This window comes from Rousettus aegyptiacus, unplaced genomic scaffold (assembly GCF_014176215.1).
Source record: "Rousettus aegyptiacus isolate mRouAeg1 unplaced genomic scaffold, mRouAeg1.p scaffold_m13_p_16, whole genome shotgun sequence".
Taxonomy (NCBI): domain Eukaryota; kingdom Metazoa; phylum Chordata; class Mammalia; order Chiroptera; family Pteropodidae; genus Rousettus; species Rousettus aegyptiacus.
The window spans coordinates 12,747,431-12,769,715 of record NW_023416291.1 but is presented as its reverse complement, the minus strand read 5'-3'; the positions used below and the strand labels follow the sequence as shown (position 1 = coordinate 12,769,715).

The 22,285-nt window shown below is 35.2% G+C and overlaps 1 protein-coding gene across 6 annotated transcripts in view; it reads left to right on the top strand.

Moving 5' to 3' along the window:
* The window catches only part of INPP4B (inositol polyphosphate-4-phosphatase type II B), a 553,469-nt gene that overhangs the window by 223,910 nt on the left and 307,274 nt on the right, over positions 1–22,285 (top strand). For 5 of the 6 annotated variants that reach the window (XM_036233518.1, XM_036233519.1, XM_036233513.1 and 2 more), the window contains one exon: positions 21,774–21,839. The exons of the other annotated variant lie outside the window; for it this stretch is intronic. The gene's annotated coding sequence lies outside the window, so the exon portion shown is untranslated. The remainder of the gene's footprint in view (positions 1–21,773; positions 21,840–22,285) is intronic. 6 annotated transcript variants of the gene reach the window in all.

Here is a 22,285-nt window from a genome sequence, read left to right as displayed (position 1 = left end):
TTTGCAAGAAACTAAAGTGCTAGACCAAAAGTCTCTGGAATTACAGTGAAATTGCCTCCACCTCAAAAATTTAATTAAAAAAAAAATAGAAAACCCTAGTGGAAAAATGATAATGGGGAATCGACAATGAGGGGCTACAGTGTGTTTTTTTTTCTGTGGGTACTTAGAGAATCCAGACCAACCACAGGTGGAGCGCGCATACTGTAGGACAGAGAAACTGGAGGAAATTTTTGCTTTTTTTTTTTTTTTGGCTGTTTATCGATTTGTTATTCTGCCTTTTCAAAGATCAATTCTAAATTCAAGGTATCTCTCATTTTCTTTATTATGAAACAAAATAAAATACTTTTTGTGTACGAGTATGTAGAGCAACTGGTATTCTATTGTGTTACTAATGGCACTATGCACTGATACAGTTGTTATGAAAATAATAACTACATATACATTAGGTATAACATATATACAATATATGCTATATATAACATATATCATACAATATATATAACATATATCATATATGTGAATATAATTTTATCCTCTTTTTGTTCTCAAAACAAATTGAGATTACTTTTTCAGTATTTTCAAGAACTGGAAATATTTTCCTACCCTTTAATCAATTTCTAGGAATCAATCACATGGAAACGTTACTAAAGTTTTTAAGAAATATATTTATAACTTTGTAATAGATAAAAATGCTTAAAAACATATATTAGTTAATATAAAATTTTAATTCATGTACCATATCAGAACTTTGTAGAATACTAGTCATTAAGATGCCTATGATAGAAGAATTCTTTTTCTACCACGAAAGTATAACTGGTTTTCAACTTATCCGCCCACTGTAAAGCAATGAGCAAACTGAACAAAATACAGTAAATGACTATGTATTGTCACCGGACAATAGACAGTGCCAAAATCTGATCTTTGTAAAAATGAAAAAAAAATATGAGGTGAGCCTCACATTCCTTCCATGTTTTGGCTTGGAGCAGGGAAGTAATCCCTTATAGAGAGTGGAGATCTCGTTGAGAAGAGAGGGAAAGATTGAGTTTGGGGCTAAAGTATTGACGTAAGAATAGGGTGAGGTTTCATGTGAGACAAAGAGTAAAACAGGGATCCCAGGATGCAGTGCTGGAGGACGTGGTTGTTCAGTTATCCAGAGTGGAATAACCCTGCTGGATACTTCAACCAGTTGAAACCTCAGAAGGATCATGCTTTGGGAATAAGGACTAAGCTACAGAGTAAAGGCTATGCCCTCGGTCTAAATGAAACCAAAATAAATATTTCCTAACAAAGAATTAAAACAAAAAAACAACAAAAAACCAAAAAGCCTGATGGAATTGAGAGGGTTCTATTATTTGCCTGTGAAAACTGAACTCAATATTATTTAAAGCAAAACACCATGCTCAAAGCTTCTTTCAGTGTAAAATCTATAATATCTAGCACAAAACAAAACAAAATAAAAAATTTTGGCCATGTGAAGAAGGAAGGAAGGAAATGTGTTCCAAAATCAAAAGAAAAAGTATTTAACAAACAAAAACATCAATGACTATAATGTTGACAATAAAATCCTAAAATCAGCTCTTATAACAGGTTATTTATAATAACTAAATTGCTATCATAAACATGTTCAACAGTTTAAAGCAACTATAAGAAATGAGTGAACAGATAGATTGTCAACAGAGAATCGGAAGCTACTGAAAGAATCATATTGAAATTCTAGAACTGAAAAGTACGAAATCTGAACTTTAAATACATTACTGGATGGGATTAAGAGCAGGATGAAACTGCAGAAGAAAAGGTGAATGAACACGACAAGATCCACAGAAATTACCCAGTTTGAACGACAACAACAACAACAACAACACAAAAATGTTTCAAACAAACACAGTCTCAATACGTGTGGAGTAGGTCCAAAGGTCTAGTGTGTAAAAATAGAGTCTCGGGAAAAGGGGAGGAAGAGGCAAGGCAATAAAATGTCCAGATAAATAATGGCCCCAAACTTCCTAAATTTGCTGAAAATAACACAACACAAATGGTACGGATACAAAAGAAATCACTTCTAGTCATATCATAGTTACATTGCTGAAAAACGAAGATAAAGAAAAAATATTGAGAGTAGCCATAGAAAAAGAACACATTACATGCAGGAGAACCATGGCACAAATTATGGATAATTTTTTAAATCAGAAACAATGGCAGCCAGAAAACAATGGAATGATATCTTAAAGGTTTTAAAATCCAACAACTTGAGGTTTAAATAACATTTTTCGATTTGAGAGAATTCTTGCAGAATTGTAGTACAAGAAAAGTTAAAGTAAGTTCCTCCAGCTGAAGAGAAGTGATACCAGAGAAGGACTCATGTCACCAAGAAAGAATAAAGAGCACTAGAGATCCTAAGTGTAAATAATTGGTAAATATTAAACTTATATTTCATGTCTATTGTTTTCTTTAACTGAAAACTGACTATTTAGAACAGAAATAATAATATTACCTGTGGGTTTATATTATATGACAACAGTAGCACAAAGAAAGGTAGGCAGACGGGATTATGCTGTCTTTTTAAGATTCTTACATTCTACCTGAAGTAATACAACAATAATTAGAAGTAGAGTGTGATAAATTAAGGATATAAATTGTGATACTTAGAACTATCATTTAAAAAATTATATAAAGATGTATAAAATTAATAAGACAACAGAAGAAATGAAATAAAAGGTATGCTATCTATAAAACTCTTAATACAAAGACACATTTTGAGGTAAAAGGATGAGCAAATACATAACATGCAAATAGTATTCAGAAATAGAAGGCCGATGTAGCTGTATTAAATCAGACAAAGTAAACTTCAAGACTAGGATTATTACTTGAAAAGGAGAAATATTTCATAATGATAAAAGGGCTGGTGTATCGGAGGACATAACTAGTCTACATATGGATGCACCTGAATAACAGAGGTTAAAATACACTAAACAAAAATCTGCAGAGCTAAAAGGATAACACATAAATGCCTGATCATAGTGTTTTTAACAACTACTCTCGGTAATTGACAGTCAAAACAAACAAACAAACAAAAAAACAAAAAACAAAGCTAAGTATATTAAAAACTTGAAAATGCCATTTATCAAGTTGATCAATTTATATTTATAGAATACAATTTTTAACATCTGCAGAACACGCACTTCTCCAGTACTTACGAAACACTCGCCAAAATAGACCATATGCTGGGCCTTAAAGGAAGTTTTAACAGGTTACAAAAGAATGATATTTGACAAAGCAGTTTCTCTGACCACAATATATAAAGTTGAATTAGATTCAGGAAAAAAGGATACCTGGAAACTCACCAAATATTGGGGAATAAGTAACATGTCTAAGTAACTCATGGATCAAAGAAGAATTCCTAGGGAAAATTTAAAAATGCTTTGATCTAAATCAGAATAAAAAACACAACATAATACTATTTATGGGATTCACCTAGAGCAGTGTTTGGAAACAAACACGTTTAAATGCTTATTAGAAAAGAAGAAATCCTTAAAATGAGTGACCTAAGTTTTTGAATTAAGAAACTAGAAAAGGAAGAGCACATTAAAACAAAAGTTGAAGAAAGGAGATAATAAACACAAGACAGAAAAGCAATGAAATAGAAAAAAGCAAAAAGGTAAAAGGCTAGAAATTAGTTCAAAAGATTAAATTAAGGTGATAATTTCTAGCATAGCCGATCAAGAAAAAGTATAAATTGCCGATGTTAGATTTGAAAGAGAAGATAATAGTATATATTCCAAAGTTACTAAGAGAAATGTGAATATTATGAAAAATGAACAATTTTTAGATTACTAAATTTTATAGTTTAGACGAAATGGAGAATTTCCTTTAAATCACAGTTTATCAAAACTGACACAAAAATAGAAAATATGAGCAGTCTTGTATCTGGTAAATTACATTTGTAATTCAAAACCTTCCCATATATAAAACTCCAGGCCAATGTGGCTTCACTAATGAATACAAGCATATCTTTAAGGAGGAAAAATTTTAAATTTATACAAACTTTATAAAATATAAGAGGACTGAGCACTTTACAACCAATTTAATAAAGTCAGCATGATTCCAAAACTATAGACATCAGAAGAAAATACGTTTCATTATCCCTCATGAACAGAGAAGAGGGACCCTAACAAAATATTGGCAAAACAATTCTGTTATATATAAAAAGGCTAATTTATTATGAACATTTGGAGTTTATCCCAGGAATACAAGATTGATTTAATGTTCAAGAATTAGGAGAGATATAGATGGGGTAAAAGGGGTCAAATACGTGGTGAGATTGAAGAATTAAAAAAAAAAACTTTAAAAAATAGAAATAAAAATAAAAACCTGATAAATCTCAAAATAAATAAATAAATAAAAGAATTAACCATATATTGTATCACATTAGCAGGAGAAATTATATGACCCACTCAACAGCTACAGAATAAGCATTTGAAAAATTTAACATTCATTTATGATAAAATCTTTATAGCAAACATTGTTCTTTTTTATCTTTTATAAATTAAATTTATTGGGGTAACATTGGTTAATACAATTATATAATTTTCAGGTGTACATTATAATTTGACATCTGCATATTCTATTGTGTGTTTGCCACCTAAAGTCCAGTTTTCTTCGGCGACCATATATTTGGTCCACTTTACCCACTTCACCCTCCCCCTAAACCTGATATTTGACCCCCTTTATTCGACCTCCCTCTATTCTACCTTCCCCATTATCCTCCACCCTCTACCCTCTGGTAACCACTAGTCTATAGTCCATGTCCATGAGTCTCTGTTTGTCCTGTTCATTTGTTGCTTTTAGGTTTATATCCCACATATAAGGGATATCACGTGGTTTTTAACTTATTCTGTCTGGCTTATTTTGCTTAGCATGATTATCTCGAGGTCCATCCATGTCGTCGCAAATGACAGTATTTCATCTCTTCTTATGCCTGAATAATATTCCATTGCATATATGTACCATCGCTTTTTTATCCAATCATTTATTGTAGGACACTCTGGTTGCTTTCATGCCCTGGCCATCATGAATAATTTTGCAATGGACATCAGTGTGCAAATATCTTTTTGGGTATGAGTCTTTAAGTCTTTGGGGTAAATACCCAATACAGGGATTGCTGGATCATATGGTGGATCAATTCTTTGTTTTTTGAGGGACTTTCATACTGTTTTCCATAGTGGCTGTACCAATGTGCAGTCCCCCCAGCAGTGTATGAGGGTTCCTTTTTCTCTGCATCCTCTTCGACATTTGTTATTACTTGTTCTGTTGATTATAGCTATTCTAACAGGTGCGAGATGGTATCTCATTGTGATTTTGATTTGCAAACGTCATTCTTAATGGTGAAATTCTGAGTACTTGCCAGCTAAGTTCAGGAACAAGCAGTGTCAGATTTCTATTCAACCTCATATTGGAGGTCCTAGCCAACCCAAAAAAGACAAGAAAAACAAAAAAGTCATAACAATTCAAAGGAATAATTGAAATTATTTTTATTCATGGAAGATATATGCATGTAGGAAACCTTGACAAATCTAACTACTACTAGAAAATAAGTGAATATAGGAAGGTCATAGGATTCAAGGCTAATTTTACACAATCAATTTCTGTATACATGCAAAAACAATTAGAAAAGTCACTTTACATATATTATTTATAAAAACATCCCTGAATAGAAAATACTCCAGGAGATTTAACAAAATATGTGCCAGACTTTAACAATGAAAATGATAAAATTTTGCTTGGAGAATTTAAAGATCTTTCATTCTTCTGTATGGCTTCAGTAACTCAATTTTATTAAGATGTCTGTTCTCCCAAAATTGATCTATAAATTTAATGCAATCTCAATCAAAATCCCAGCGGACTTTATTTGTAAGGGGGGAGGCGGTGTTGAAATTGAGACGCTAATATTAAAATTATATGGAAATGCACAGAGGTTATGGTAATGATATTCTAATGCAGACAGGGCAGTAATGGCATAAGCAAAGACAAACAGGTCAATGGATGAAAATAGAAATAGAAATAGAAATAGAATTAGAATTAGAATTAGAATTAGAAATAGAAATAGAAATAGAAATAGAAATAGAAATAGAAACAGAAACAGACCTACATATAATGGTCAGTTGATTTTTGATCTAGGCACCAAGGCAATCACTGAGGAAATTCTTTGCAATAAATGTTTCTTGTACTTAATAAATCCATGTAATAAAATGAACAACAGCTCTTACTCATTAGATGAACTATATTCCAGTTTGCAAGTGCTGAATTCCAAAGAGCTAAAATATAAACCTTCTAAAAATAAACAAAGTAGACTGTTATCATGAACTTGTGCAGGAAATGATATCTAATATATGGTAAAAAAAAAAAAAAAAAGCACAAATCATTAAAAGAAAAATTGGCAACTGGTGCTTATAAATATGTAAGACTTCTCTTTGAAAGATACCATTAGGAAAACAAAATGGCAAGCCGCAGAAGAGGAGAAATTATTCCAATAAAATGTGTTTCCGCAAAAATATATTCAACAAAAGTGTATTCAGAATATAAACACTGCTATCGCACAATAAGAAAATGATAAACTTCCCAATTAAAAATGAGAAAAAGATTGGAACAGATAGTCTTAAATGAACATGTAACAAATAGGTGATAAACATATGAAAAATGCTTAAAATTATAAGTCATCAGGAAAAGGCAAATTAAAGCCATGGTTGCCACTACACCTGAACATAATCTCTAAAAAGGAATAAGATTAACACCTCCAAATGTTTGTGAGAATGTGAAGCAACTGGGATTCTCAGACTTGGCTGGCAGGAGTGTGAAACGGCCTTCGATATGGTCATATGGGGAGCCAGCATCCTCCCTCGGGCAGCTCTGTACTCGGTGTCTTCCTCGTTCAGCTAGTGGGGAGGGAAGGAGGACACGGATGATAGTAAAGGAGGATATTACAGTCCGGGTCTGGGATAAGGGCACAGTGCATCTATCTATCTGCATGTCGCTCATGCGGCCGCACCTGATTGCAAGGAAAGCTGGGAATTCCTGTGTGTCCAGGGGTGTGCGCAGAGCAAGGGTTTGGTGAATGTCTAGCCTCATTCTCACTGCTGTTTAGTCATGGACAAATATGGGAGGAGATTTGTATAATGAGGAGAACACAAGTTTGGGAGTTTAATTGTTAGTTCTGGTAATAAAAGCTTGTTACTTTGCACAATAAATTTAAAAAATAGTGGGTTAAGAGCATGGGTTTAAAGTTAAATGGATTCATTCAAATCCCAATTTCTTAGCCTAGCTGAGTTCTTAATTAAACCAGTTCATGCAGTGGACATTAAAATAGGCAGCTATTGATGCATTTATTAGATCTTAGAAGTTGAGTTTTTACTTTTGTGAAATAGAAACCATGATACCTGCTCTTACACACTCTATTATTATCCTGAAGATCAAATAAGATAGTCTCTGAACTATGTTATAAAAAATAAATATTTTCCTTTTCAACTGACAAAGCAATATTGATCTATATGATGTTTTCATAGAACACAAAACAGAGTCTTTGAAAGCGTATCATTTACTGTTGTTTTGTTTTGTTTTTTTTTTTTTGTACTTCAGAGGTAGACTATCCATCTAAAACTTAAACACAGAAGGTTTTTTCTTTCTTTTTTTTTTTAATGAGAAAATTCCCACTCTCGTGAGGTGTTCATAAAAACATTTAAATGAAGATTGAGGCTATGCCTGGATTCTGATTCTTTGTTCTTTTCTTTCGGCTTTTCAGCCTAAGATCAAAGTCTCCTCTGTCAAAGTAACTTTATATCTCCTTTAGTGTCAGGTTAAAAAATGTATCTGTGCATGGCTTCTCTGAAAGCTATTTCCATTCCCCAGAAAGGAGCTGACTAATCTCCAGAAATCCCATACAGAGCCAGGATGCTCTGACGAGTAGTCAGATATCTCGGCTTTAGCACTCCAAATGACAAATTAACATTCTGATAACTTCAGTTCCCCCTTGCCGGTACAGACGTTTTAAAAATAGAGAACATTATTAATCAAAACTTAAACGCAACATCCCTAATTTTCATGATATCTGAATAAAGAGACCTTTTTTTTCCTGAAGAATTTCTTAATTTACAGATGTTTTCTTTCAGAAAACTAGATATTGGCTATTGTGTAAATTGCTTCCCCCTGCCTCCCTAAATGTTCTGGAATTTAATTGGTGATATACACTTCTAATTCTTATGCTTGATTGTAATTGGATGTCTTAAGTTATGGTTATTGGTCATTGTGGCTTTCAACCCCAAAGACAGGCCATATCCAATGTGCCTTTTAATAACTGTCTATGACTCGGTTTTCAATGCATTTGACACGGTTTTGCCAGACATATGTGTATTTCCAGAATGTCTTTCTATTTAGCGTTAATGCTGATGGTCTAATTTTCTTAAAGCGGTTCCTTGGCCTTCATACTGTTAAACTTGTTGAACAAATCCGTATTACGTGTGTGAGTCATATCCATCTCGAAGTCGTTCGTGTTTACACTGACGCTGTTCCTCGGCTTCTGTGTCCAAGTTCGTGAAGTTTTCCATGTTAATCTGACTGTATACGGCAGCTTTTATGCTTCATTCATAATGGTGCTGGATCTTCTCAAGTTTTAAATAATCATCTTAAGTTACAGTGATAAGAACTATGCATGATGTTCTAGGATAGAAACATTTTCTGGTATTTTGTAGTAACCCTCTCATTCTCTAGTTCTTATCAACTGTTTCTTCACTGAGATCCACATTCCCGAGTAGTGGTCTAAGATTAACTTTCAGATCCCATCCCGGCCCTTTCTAATTAAGTTAGAGCCCTAGATTCTTTAGGTAGGTCACCTTTTCAGTATCTCATTTTCCTCTAATATCTAAGTAGCAATAATCTTGAGTCTTCATTCTATTCAACGACAAGAAATCTAGGTCTCTCCCCAAGAATTTCTGAGGCTCTATAGTGAGCGTTCTTGACTTCCATGGAAATATTCTGGATGTTGCTCATCACTCTAGACCAGGTCTCTTTCCTGCTGTCTGCAGTTATATAGCTGCATTAAGCCTGTCCTAGCTCCTTGCTTTTCAGTTTGATTCAAAATATACATACACACTCTACATTAGTCCATAAAGCACAAGATTTCAAGTTTGAAAACTTGACTAATAGCTCAGCAAAACTATGATGCAAAAGCGAAACCCTAAAAGCGAATATCAGATACCACCATTTCTTAAGTCTATTAGTAATATCCACTTCACTGAGAGTTCTCATTGATCTTTGCTCTATGAACCCAAAGAATGCCATGAGAAGGAGGTGTTCTGGCAAAGGGGTAAAGAAAAAACTGGACCACAAAACTTTCTATCCTGACTCTATCACCTTTTCTAGGATGCTCAGCACAGTATCTGACATAATGATGCTCAACAAACAGAAATTGTTGTTTGCAGGCTGAGCACTGTGATTATGTACTTTGTATTACTCAGCTAACTGTTGTGAGACCCTTGATATAGACTCTTGGAAGCAGAAGCATGGCATGAGTTCAGGTGTTATTATTGGTACCGATCATTACGACCATGATTAGTTTTGTATTCCTGGAGACTATTACGCTCCTCTAAATAATAGTTCTTTCTTTACAGGACCCTTATTTCTTGAGACAATGCATAAAAGAAGCCAAAAATTAAATTTACATCATAATCTCTGCTTGTACCAAAGATAATCTTTTATATAATTGCATAAAATATTGCATTATTTATTTGTTGAGTGGATCATCCATGTGCCAGTCACTATCCCAGTGCTGAAAATAGAATGGTGATCAAAGATGCACATAGTCTCTTCCCTAATGAAGCTATTGAGTTTCCAATATAGGGGGAATTGTACATTATTCACTGATGAATAGCACAAATTAAGATATGATACGTCACAAGGAGAAGCAAGAGATGCGATGAAAGCAAATAATGCAGGATTAGACCAACTCAAAAAGGTCAGGAAAGACTTTGATCTCAGCACTTCCACGTGATTGACTCCTCAAGCTCACAGCTGCCTTCATACAAACTAACACATCCATAGCGCGCGTATATGCCTAACGGTATCATTCCTGTCTCAGAACAAACAGAGTTCACCACAAAGATAAATTCTACCTTTGACTCTTGAAGCTGTTAAATGATCAGAAATATTGAGTATTGAAGTTCTGAGGAAGCAGTGGCGGGAGGTCAATAAGTTATTCTCCTTTTCCCTCCATCTTTTGGAGGGAACTGATTGAAACACAGAAATCAGACACATGGAGCTCCGAATAACAGTTTCGTTGCTGATAAAATCTTGACTGGAGGGTATGACATACTCAATGACAGGTTGAGCTTCCAGTATTTCACTATGGAATTAAACTCAGCCACCCAGTCGGATTAAGCTGGACAAATGCAGGCTTCTGCATGAGACGGAGCACACTGTTAGAGGCTTACTTACCTCAAGGTAGGACGCAGAAAAGGATGTGCAGTTTCTTCTAATTTAAAACAGAGTGAGATGCTCAAGTGTGTGAGGAGGGTGGGGGAAGACGGGAGTGATCCTCTAGCGGGATTCTCTTAGAAGTGAGCCCTGAGGGATGGAAGCCTCCGCCCCAACCATGTTCTTTTTGTGCCCTTAACACATTCAGCTTTAACAAAAACCCTAAGGCTCACCAGAGCTAAATCAATGCAATAGCCATTAGCTACATAAGGCTATTTAAGTTCAAATTAAAATCAAATAAAAATTCAGTTCCTCAGTAACACGAGGCACATTTGAAGTGCTCCTAGCCAGCTGCATTAGAGCACACACTCTAGTACAGAACAGATTAGAACACATTTGACACAGAACTGTATATCCGGCAACAGCACTCTGGAGGGCATTGAACTAGGTTAGGATGAACCTCGCTGTACCCCAAACCAGAGATCATCCACCCAGTTTTTGATTTTACATCCCAAATTATGCCTAGCTACATGTCTGATACGTTTCATCAGAAGTTATGCGATTATAACGTATGGCTACTTAAAGATGCTCGCTCTGATAATACTTAAATGTATCTATTTTTAATGTTATAAAACCACCAACAAAAGAGAATTTATATATAAAGATAAACCCAAAGAACTGAAACTTCCAAATTTCTCCTCCCTCGGTTTCTCATTCTGTTTAGTCTCAGCTGGGGGTGGGGGTCCCCCCAGAAGCTTTGGCGGAGGTGGGTTCCCTAGTGCTGGTAAGAGTCTGTCTGGCAAGGACTGTGTGTTCTGCCTGACGCTGTTTTTCTGGTCCCCTCCTTCACCTTTTTTCAGGCCGTAAGTACCTTTCATCTCTTCAGGGACAGCAGAGGTATTCCCTTCTTCCTCATGTTTTCTAAAGGAGCATGATGTGCCTCCCGTGGCCATTCCCCTGCTGCTCCCTCCCGCTTTGGAGGAAGGCTCAGAGGAAGATTAAAGGGTGCAAATGCTTCCAAAATGGGCCCCTTTTGTTCTGCTTCATGTAGCACAGGTACGGTTTGCTGCATCGGAGCATCTTTCTTTTTGAGTTTGGTTCCGGTATTTGGTTTTCCAGCACACTCTTCTGAATTTTTTATTAGAGGGACTTCTACAGGGAGAGATATAAAGTCATCCATTTCTGGATATACCAAAAGCAACTAATAGTCATAGGGATTTTATTTACCTTCACCTCCCTGAATGGGATAACATTATCGCAGAGGCGTTTTGTCATCTGATTAGATAAATGTCACCGGAACCCTGATGAGCTCTGTCATGATCCTCCTTGGATCTTCTTTTGTATGTCTCCTCTAGATTATTCCTTCTTTGGGGGTCATCGTTCACAATGCCGTGACACGTTCCCTTAGGGCAGTGGTGTGCTGGAAAACTGACTCTTTAGAAAACAAACAAAACAAAACATGAAGTCCTGCTTGTTCGCGGTTGCCCATTTCCCAGGTATAAATACTACCACCACGGCTGATTTCGTGCTACTAACGGGATGTCTCTAAATGCAGATTTGGGAGAGCAGCGGCTTACGGGTACTGAATCGGCTGCCTTGGGGAAATGGGTCACCAGCTTCTTGTCATCAGTCATTATGGAACCACATTGAAACTAACCCAGTAACATTCTGAGTTTTTGACTTTGATCTTTGTGCCTTTGTTGCTCAGCTACAACCCCAGTTTCTGAAATCTCTCTCTACAGCCATGTAGATTTTCAAGGTGTAGTTTCCCCATTGCCCACAATATGAACTCTGTGAGAGCGTGTATCTTGATAGCCTCCTAGATTGCATCTCCTTTCGAAGTCATTCTAGTCTTTTCTTAGCTCTTGACCTGCTGTTGGCCTCGATATTTCGGGCCTCTATCGGCCTCTTTAATGTGGAAATAACTAAAGAAGGATTATAATGAGATAGTATTTTTAGGCACAGGCCTTGAATATAACAAATCCTTAAAAATGCAAACTTTTATGCTTAGATTTTTTTTTTATAATGATTTTATTCTGCACTTTTACCATTTTAGGAGACAATATCTAGTATCTCCTAAAATCCTTCCTTTCAAAGAAAGCAGCCTGTCAAATTTAGTCTGTCTTTTTTTTTTTTTTTTTTTTTTTTTTAGAACTCTAAATTCTAAGTGTTCTCTTTGGTGGACCATTATCATCAGTTCACCGAGTCTCCAGTTGTCTCTTTTCTTTTGATATATTGGGGGGGAAATGTGTTTTTATTTACTTTGACATTCCTTGAAAGGTAATATTACAAGTTGTTTTGGAGAAAACATTTTATTCCTAGATAACACTTGATCTATAGGCTATTTCTGAAGATTTCCCTGTCATCTTCACTCTGCCAGTCTTTCCATGTTTTGAAAGATGATTTTAACAGATTACTTACCAAACAAGACCAGACAGATTAGGGCATTTGACCGGTACTATTTACTGCTTGTGCATGAAACTGCTTAAAAGAGGAAAATTTCAAAGCCATATTATCTCAACATTGATAGAGCTGGTTGAACTTTAGACAAGTAAAAATATGTATATTTCCCTCACAATTATATCATTTCCCTTTATTAGCCATGTCTATAGTTTTGATCCACTTCATGCATTATTCCTGGGCTTATAGTAAGGGATTTGGTAAGCAAGCTCTAGAACTCTTACCCATTGACTTTCTCTGTTTTAGTTTAAAATGATTTCTCAGCTAATACCCTTACTGCTGCCAGATGTCTTCTTCTCTAATATTTAACTATTTCTTTTGTTTCCTCACTCTCGTGAGGGTACTAAAGGTAATGCTATTGTGACGATTATGGCTTTGGGGCTCGTGCTCAGTCATCTTTCGCTACTTTCTATGCACTAGACCGACCACAAAATAGAATAGATGTTCCCTTCTTGAGCAGTTTTAACTACTCATTCTAAGAACTAGTTCCCAATTCTCTTTAAACTTTCCAGTGCTGTATCATATGCCTATCAGCTTATGTTCAGGTAGTTAAAACCACAGAGCTCATTGTGTTTTTGTCTCAAATGTGGTTTAACAGTTTTATCTCAGATTCAGCAGAATTCGTCTTCTATTTTTCCCAAAGCTAATGAAATCAAATCATCAGGAGCTTAGAGTCCCCAAGAAATTTTGGTATTAAAATGTTTAGAAACTACTAGTTTAATGTTTAAATATGTTTTGTTCAATAACAATTATCGAATAACAATAATTCAATAACATTGGAATTTCTTATTGTATAAAAGGAGATATAATAGTGTAAAGAGTCAAAAAAGTAGATTCCTGTAACAACATATAGTAAATAACTACATAACAAGCTACCAAACATAAATAATATGAGAATTCCAAGAGGGACCAGTATTCTTCTTGGTGACTGTACGAGGAGGCTTTGTGGGGTTGGTGGTATTCCAGCAGGCAGCAACCTGATGATAGGTGCCTCTGGAGAGGAAATTTGGAGAGGCCACAAAATAAGAATCATTTTGGAAATGGCTGGATAAATCCATGTAAAAAATTAGTAAAGAAGAAGACTGGAAAGGGGCAGATCATAAAAAACTTCTAAACATCAACCTGAGGAGTATTTTTATCTTGTATTATGTGACGATAAAAATAACACCCTTGTAAACTCCCATTTCTGATATAACTTTTGTCCTGAAACTATTTCTGATACTTCTCATCTAGAACTACATTTTTACTGGACTCTTGTTGTCTGTCCTTCCCGAAGTGCATATAGCTTATAATCATCATGTTCTTCTGATTATCCTTTTCTTGTTATCTATTTCTGATGACAGTTTTACCAAAGCTCGTAATATCAAATCATTCATTTTACCTACTTCATTTCGTTGGTATCCAGCTTTGGTATAGATAAATGTATGCAACGCGCCTTGGACTAATTGAGCCTCATGAAATCTTTAACTATAGGAGACTGGTTTGGAGATGGCCAGCTGTCTATCAGAGATCCTGGCTCCCTTCCGAGGTGTAGAGTTATGGCTATTCAGGCCCACTTGCACCCAAGTGGATCATGTGACATTTCCAAGCCTATCCTACAAAAGGCTCTTATTTCATCCTCATTCTCTCTCTCCCCTAATCCCATTGCTGGACATCTATATTCAGGGTGACTAACCGCTTGGCTGCAAGATGGTGGGGTCTCTCTCAGCCTGGGTTTCTGAACAACTCCATAAAAAAGAACTCCTTCTTGCCGCCACAGTCCAAATCAGTGGGTTATTAACTTAAGTGACTGAAATTTCATGGTTAATTATTACAAAACCTAGTATTACCAAAACTTATACAAGAACCCGAGTATTTTTCTAACAAATGAATCAAGAGGAAGGACTTTCAGTGAATATAGACACAGGTTTTGTCCTCACTCAGGTCTGTGTAATCTCTTTGTATTTTTTTAGGTGAGGAAAATTCTTATCTATGAGTATAAAACACATAGATACACTGGTTTCCAAGAGCAAAAAAAAAAAAAAATGCAGATTGGTAGCAATCAGGAGGATAATTTATGATGGTGTGCATTTGATTTCAATCTCACTTCATACTTCTCTTGTTCGTGGTTAGAGGAAAAACTTAAATGCAAATGAAATGACGTTGCTAAACAGTTTTATTTTCATTTTACTTCTCCATAAAGCTGTTGACTTAGGAAATCAAGTCATCAAATATTAAGTCTACATTATCTCTAAAGGGATAGAAGAATCTGGATTTTATAGACTGCACAGGATTCAGTAGTAGAACAAGGACTTAGAATACTTAGAATCTGTATTTCCAGGTTCCCAATTATGTAAAATTTTCACCATTGCATTTTGGCTTCAAGAAAAACAGAGTTGAAGGGTTTTTCTTCCAAAACGTTAACATCTATGTTTTGTATTGAGTTCCAAATTTCTTTTAAAGCGGTAGCCCAGTGCAATTTTGTTTTCCTTGGTTGAAAGTCAAAGAAAAGGTGAGTTTGTGATCTCAAGAGAAATAAGACACAGTGCCTCTGATTTAGCGATTCACATCTCTGCGTTGGAGCAACAGGTGACCCAGGGAAATGATGGACTGATGCAGAATCAAAGTGACAAGTGCGTGGAGTTGATGTAGAGGTCTTTCGAGTTGGGCTGCTCTGTGATGATTCCAAGGCATTGATATTGGGTATCTAAAATGGAAGCATAAAGAATACTCAGATGCTGGAAATGTATTCTGGGGAAAAAAAAGAATGTTTCAGAAGGAGATATTTTGATTCAGTGTTTAAGAAGAGCTTCCTAGCACTCAAAGCTATCAAGAGGTAGAATACCTGATTTTCTTCCTGAGGGAATGACTTACTGAGCTCAATATCACTGACCGTGACAGCTTGATCATGGTTTGAGGTAGCTGATTCAAATGGCAGGTGGGGAATTGGACTCAGTGGCATTTTTTCCCACTACAGTCTTTGCAGTCCCCTTTAAGTAGCTTGGGATTCTGAGATAGGCACGTAAAGTTTCTCATCGAATGCCGTAAACTGCTGATGACACATTAATCAGTCAGATATTCTTCTCTTTTTTCATAATATTTCATTTTCCCTTTGATAATACAGGCTTTCTCAAAGAATTCAAGAATTCCTAAAAAATTAAATAGGCACAGAATAGACTCTAGCTAGTTTAAAGAGAAAAGGAAATTATCTCGAAACATAAGGTAGGGCCAAGTTTTCTATCAAGCACAGTAGACAAAGTGCCGATGGCCTACAAAGCTTTTAGGGGCCCGTGAATATGTTTTAATATCTTTTAAAATCTGAAGAAAAGAATTAGGTTGAAAAAACGTTTTATATAATATTATTATACCTAGCTTTATACTGATGCAGCCACAAACTAAAATTACATACACATATACATATATAAGGGTGTGTGTGTGTGTGTGTGTGCTTGCCATGGGCCCGACGGTGGAGACTCTGCTCTGAATACCTCTGATGTCAGCTTTCTGAATGGACTGTCAGATGGGCTTCTGAATTGGAGCCTTGTACAATGGTATCTTATCTGAAAAGCCTACGTCACACGCTTGCACCTTAGTATTCCCACCATACGTAGGGATGATTTAGACTCTTAACATGTAATGAAGACTGAGAAATAGATTTCTCACACCCATCTTGGTGATGTGTAAATTTACAAGTGAGTAGGTAAAAATCCACCACACAAATCTACTGCCCAGGCATTGATATGTTAGCATCTAGACTACTTGGTGCACAAACACTTTGTTTTTGTTAAATAGTTCAAATATAAGCTACAGTTGCAGTTAGTGAACACTTATTATGTGATAGATACTGTTAATACTATTTGAATTATCTAATTTGATTTTTAATTCAAAATAGCATTTCGAGATAGGTAATATTGTTACTGCTTTTTCATTTCATAAATGAGGAAACTGAAGCTTAAGGAGGCTAAGTAACTTGTTCATGGAGATATAATTAAGTACTAGAGAAGATGGAATTTTACGCTTAGTCTAACCTGCTACACTACACCTGTTATGTATGAGACAAGCAACTTTAAATCTTGCTTTTACATTTAACACTTTGGGATAAGCCTTTTTAAACTTGAACTTTAAACTCTTCTTTTTTAATGGTGACATAATATTCCATCAAATTATTTTAACAGTATTTTCAAACATTTCTCAATTGTATTTAAGCTGTTTCTACATTTTCTATTTTAAGTCATATTGTAGTAATTCTTTGTATATAGAATTTTTTCTATTTTAAGCATTACTTCCCTAGAATAGCAATTCAGAATTGGCATTACTAGATCAAAGGGTATGAAAATATATATTTTGAGAAGTCAGAATCACACTTTTAATTACTTTAATGATGAAGAAATAAGCTTATTAATTCATCTATATATTCAATACATTTATTGCATTCCTCCTCTGTACTAGGTATGGTACCTGTGATTCCAGGATGAATATTTGACAGTCATTTACCTAAAAGGTATTATGGTTAGTGGGCGTTAAAGTATGATGTACCTGTAATGCACAGCTTATGTGAATTACATACGGCGAGAATGCTTCCTGGAGTTTCTGGGACAGGTTAGGAATACTTTCAGAGCCCTCAGGGGTTGTCAGAAGGTGGCACTGAAGGAACTATCAAAATAGCATTAAGCACGAATGTTTTTTCTTCTTTGCCAGTCTGTTCTGTGAAATATTGTTGATCATTGTTTTAATGGTTATTTCCTTGAGTATTAATGAGGTTGAACATTTTTCCATATGTTTGTGAGTTGTTTCTTCATTGTGAAATACCCTTTGATATTTTGGTACTTAGTATTTATGTAAAATAGATTTTGGTGTATTGAATTTGTTGCAAATAATTTCATATCTCCTCTGCTTTATTTTTATTTTTTAACTTAGGGAATTTTTTTTTTTAACATAGTCCAATCTGCCAGGCATTTTTAATTTTTTTGTTTTAGAACTTATAAACTTCAGAAGTATACTTGACCTCTCCAAAAAGACACATAAATAATAATTTACATTTTTCTTTACATCATTCTTGAATTTTTATCTATGACTAATGAGCCATATTTGACTTTTTTCCCAAAAAGCTGGCAATTATCCCATAATTTATTAAACAATTCCTTTCTAATTAATTAGTGGCATTCATTTTATTGTACACTAAATTTAGTTTTTTTATATGCATCCATACAGTACTATGTCTATTTGTATCAATTTCTATCATAATGAAAATAGCTATAATTTTTTTTCCCGTCATACTTTCTGAGGGCAGGAATTGTGTTGTCCCTTTAATAACTAGCATAATGTTTGGCGTGTGATGAACATTAAGTATTTGATGAATGAATTCATAAAATAGGGCGTTTCTGACATACTTATATTTTCCCACTGATCTGTACATCAGTTCCCAAGCCAGTTCTTCACTGTGTTAAATGCTACATCACAACAATATATTTTATCATCAGATTGAGCAAAATCTCTTGTTAATATTCATGTTTGGAATTTTCTTTATGATCCACAACTCCTTCACATGAATTTTAGAAAATTTTAACAGGCTTTAAAATTACTCCCATGAAAATTTTGATTGGAATCCTCTAAATATATAAATTAATTTGGGAAGAAATAATATTTATATTGTAAATACTTTTTCAATCATGTATGTGTTATAGTTTCTTATTTCTCCTTATAATTTTTAATAATTTTCTGTACAGAGTTATTCATAAGTAGTTTGTTGATTTTGTTTACATCCATAGTCATTCCGGTTATTATTGATGTTAATGGGAGTTACATTCATTTGTCTTGAAAATTTTACTTTCTGTTTATTTCTATTAAATGGAAAAAAAAATATTGTTACAAATTTGCCTTGCATCCTGAGACTTTTCTCAAATTATTTTATTAATTCTGACAAATTTTAATAGTTTTTTATTGACATGAAGATCATGTTGAGAACAATGTTGTCGTCAGCTAAATTTCACTTTGCCTTTACAATAAGGAATGGGAATTGGGAAACAAAGCAATATTTTAACAAGCTGCTTTTGGAGATAGGATAAAACTTTCACATTTGTTTTAGATAGAGTTAATTATAATAGATTCTAGTAACTATATGTAATCTGTGAAGCAGGCTTTAACTGCCGAATCTTGTAGGGGACACGTGTTTTTCAGAACCCATGAGGATCTCCATACAGCACAGCTCCTGCCTTTGACATAATACAACACCAAAACCCCTCATTGATGAGAGGTCTTAGCCCACAATCACTCTGGGACCAACAACAAGGAATCTCGAGCCCAGCCTTCTTTCATGGGTGACACGGAAAGGGTAAATGGCCAGTTTTGACTTTAGGGATATTCCCATCAGACCAGGACTGTGGGATAGAAGGGGAGATAGAACGTGGGTGATGAAAGCCTCATTCGGGGCCACAAGGGAATGGATATGGGAACCGAAGAAGGTACCAACCTCTATAGTATAAGGCGGAGTCCAGCAGAGTGTATTCCAATTTTTTTTAGTATTCTATATTTTAACCCTAATCAATAATATTCGATTAAGTTTAATACTCCGAAGTGTTTTAAAATAGAATTTTGTATTTTCTACTTAAAGAAAACATTAATGTCCTAATTAAGACAAATATTCCAGTTGATCATTTATTGTGAAGGTAATGGTAAGTGTTAAATAAGACTTTTTGTTTGCCTTAACTCTGTGGACTATTCATATAAGGTGACCATACACTTTGGTGAGTTTGGGTCAATATTGGTTCTTGCCGTGTGTTGAGAGCTGACAAGTGATCACGCCGTAATGGAGACAAAGCAAGTGGGAAAGACTCAGGCTCACGTTAACACAGCTGGTCCTTCTGCAACATCAGTGGACTTGTGCAGTTATCCAGTTTACATTTGATGCATTTCACCATTACTGTGTAAGGCGTTGCCCTTCCTCTCTATGCTTTACTTGTAATTTTGAAAGTTATTTCAAGGACTTGATTGAACACTATGGACCATATAAGACTACATTGACCCTGTACAGCCACATTTAAAGGTAGATTTTATTACCTTTGCAGATATAATAGCACTTCAAAATGTCAAAGAGATGCGCGGTCTGTTTGGGTGATGAGAACAAGATAGTGTAATCTGTTGTCTGTATAATCCTTAGGTTGGGGTAGATTAAAAAAAGATAAGAGAATGAATTACAGTTTTGTTCACGCATTAGAATAAAGCTACTACCTCAAACACGTAATGACAATGATTAATTAGACCAAAATACTTTTTGTAAAGTCTGAACAAAGGCTTGTTCTAACAAACTTAGGGCTTTTATATGTAACCAGTATATTATTTTTCTCTTTTGTGTTTAGAAATCAATAGATGGTTTGCATTTTCTTGAGTAGCACCCGAGTGATTAGTTTTATGCTTTCTTCTGTTATGAAACTATTGTCTCTGACACTCATTTTAAAAGGAACTCTGGATCTATCAGACTCAAAAAATTAAAAACCTTAAGAAAAATCATAGTACAGTGTCTTGTCTTCCCAAAATTATATAAGACCTGGTGTGATTTAAAGCTGACACGACATAAGTTTCATCCTCTTTGATTAAACAGAATGGTGAGAGACAGATGAGAATGTGTGTAAGAAAATCTTATGTCACGTGTGCACTGGAGGAAAGTGGTTAAAGAACAGCTTTAATTCAATAAGCGTTACGGCTCTCTTTTTGACAGGTGGAATGAAATCTTGGCAATTGATAGTAAATCTACATTTTGAAAATTATTATTCCTGATACTAAAATAGGATAAAAAACCTGATGACATTTTTAATACTTATTGAATGACATATAATAATATATTTTGATAAACTGTATAGCATAGTGATAAAAGGCCCAAACTCTGGAACTAGATCATTGGGTTCAAATTTAAATACTGACTCTTAAACTAGACAGGGGACCCTGACTAAGCTACCTTACCTTCCTTTGTCAATTTCTCTGCGTATGAAACATGGATAATAATAGTACTTCCCTCATAGGATGGCTGTTGTTAGGGGTGTCCAAGAACTCTCAGGCTCCTAAGACTCAGAAAAACTGTTACACTTACAGTCATCGTTTATTACAGTGAAAGGATATAGATTAAAACCAGCAAAGAGAAATAGCTCATGAAACAAAGTCCAGCAGCCAACTTTCAGGTGTTCCCTCCCCATAAGTCACATGGAGATGTGCTTAGTTCTTCCAGCAATAATCTCTGACAACGTGTGTGATGCGTGGTCAGCCAGGGCAGCTCAGCCCAGCTTTGGTCTCTAGAATATTGGGGTTCAGTCAGTCATGTAGTTTTAGCAGGGGTCAGTCACGTAAGCATGCAGCACCAGATGGTTGACCTCAGCTATTGAGACTTCAGCTGCCCCTTTTCCTGAGTAAAAGCAGGTGTTCACCATAAATGTATCTGGTCAAAGTGGAACGACATAGGCCACGGCCTCGGGCATATACTCTACCAGGCAGACTGTTCCAGAGGTTGCCTTTTAGAAGCTGGCCAAGGCCAGTCCTGAGCACAGGTCTGTTTTTGGAATGGGCAGGGTTTGTCTAACTCAGGCCTGCTGAGTAAACCCTTGCCTGCCCAGTGGTTATGAGGAATAAATGAGTTGATCCATGTAGCTTAGGATAGTGCCTGGCTCATGTAAGCAGATAAATGAGGTCATCTAGTGGAGCTCCGTGAGCTGAATGAAGCAGATTAATTTGGAATACAAAGAAGAAATAACTATATTCTACAGATATATGTCATCAAGTTTGGAACAATAAGCATTATAAGCATATTAAACATGTTAGATAGGGCTGTTTTAGTAAGAGAAGTTCCCAGTGAAACACAAAATCCTGACATTTTGTTCTTTTGTTCTTTACAGAGCTCTGAAGTCAGCAAAGCAATAATCAAAGAGCAGAAGTGTTTGAGGAATACAACAGGAAAGCAGGTATAAGAGCAGTTCTCAGTAATTAACACAATATTCATTTGGATCGATGATTACTTCAAATATATAGCTCCTATTATTAACAAAATATTTTACAAAAATATCAGTTTGCTGTCTTAGAATACGTGTGACTGCATGTTACAGATGGCTGACCATACCCTGAAGAGGAATTGATTTCTATGTATACATTAAGTCGACTTTGAGGGCTTCAGTTAGCCCAGGCCTAGACATAAATGTAAAGGAATTAACTAAGTAATTATTATTTTTTATTATTACATCAATGCATATTAATTAGAGACCTATTATATGGAAAACACTCAGCTATGAGATATGTGGTGATTTTACGGAATTGAACAGAACTGGCACAGTACCCGTCCTCATGCTGCTTATAGTCTAGTGGCGGTGACATCAAGTAAATAAGCGTCTATCAATATGTGAACGAAACCTGT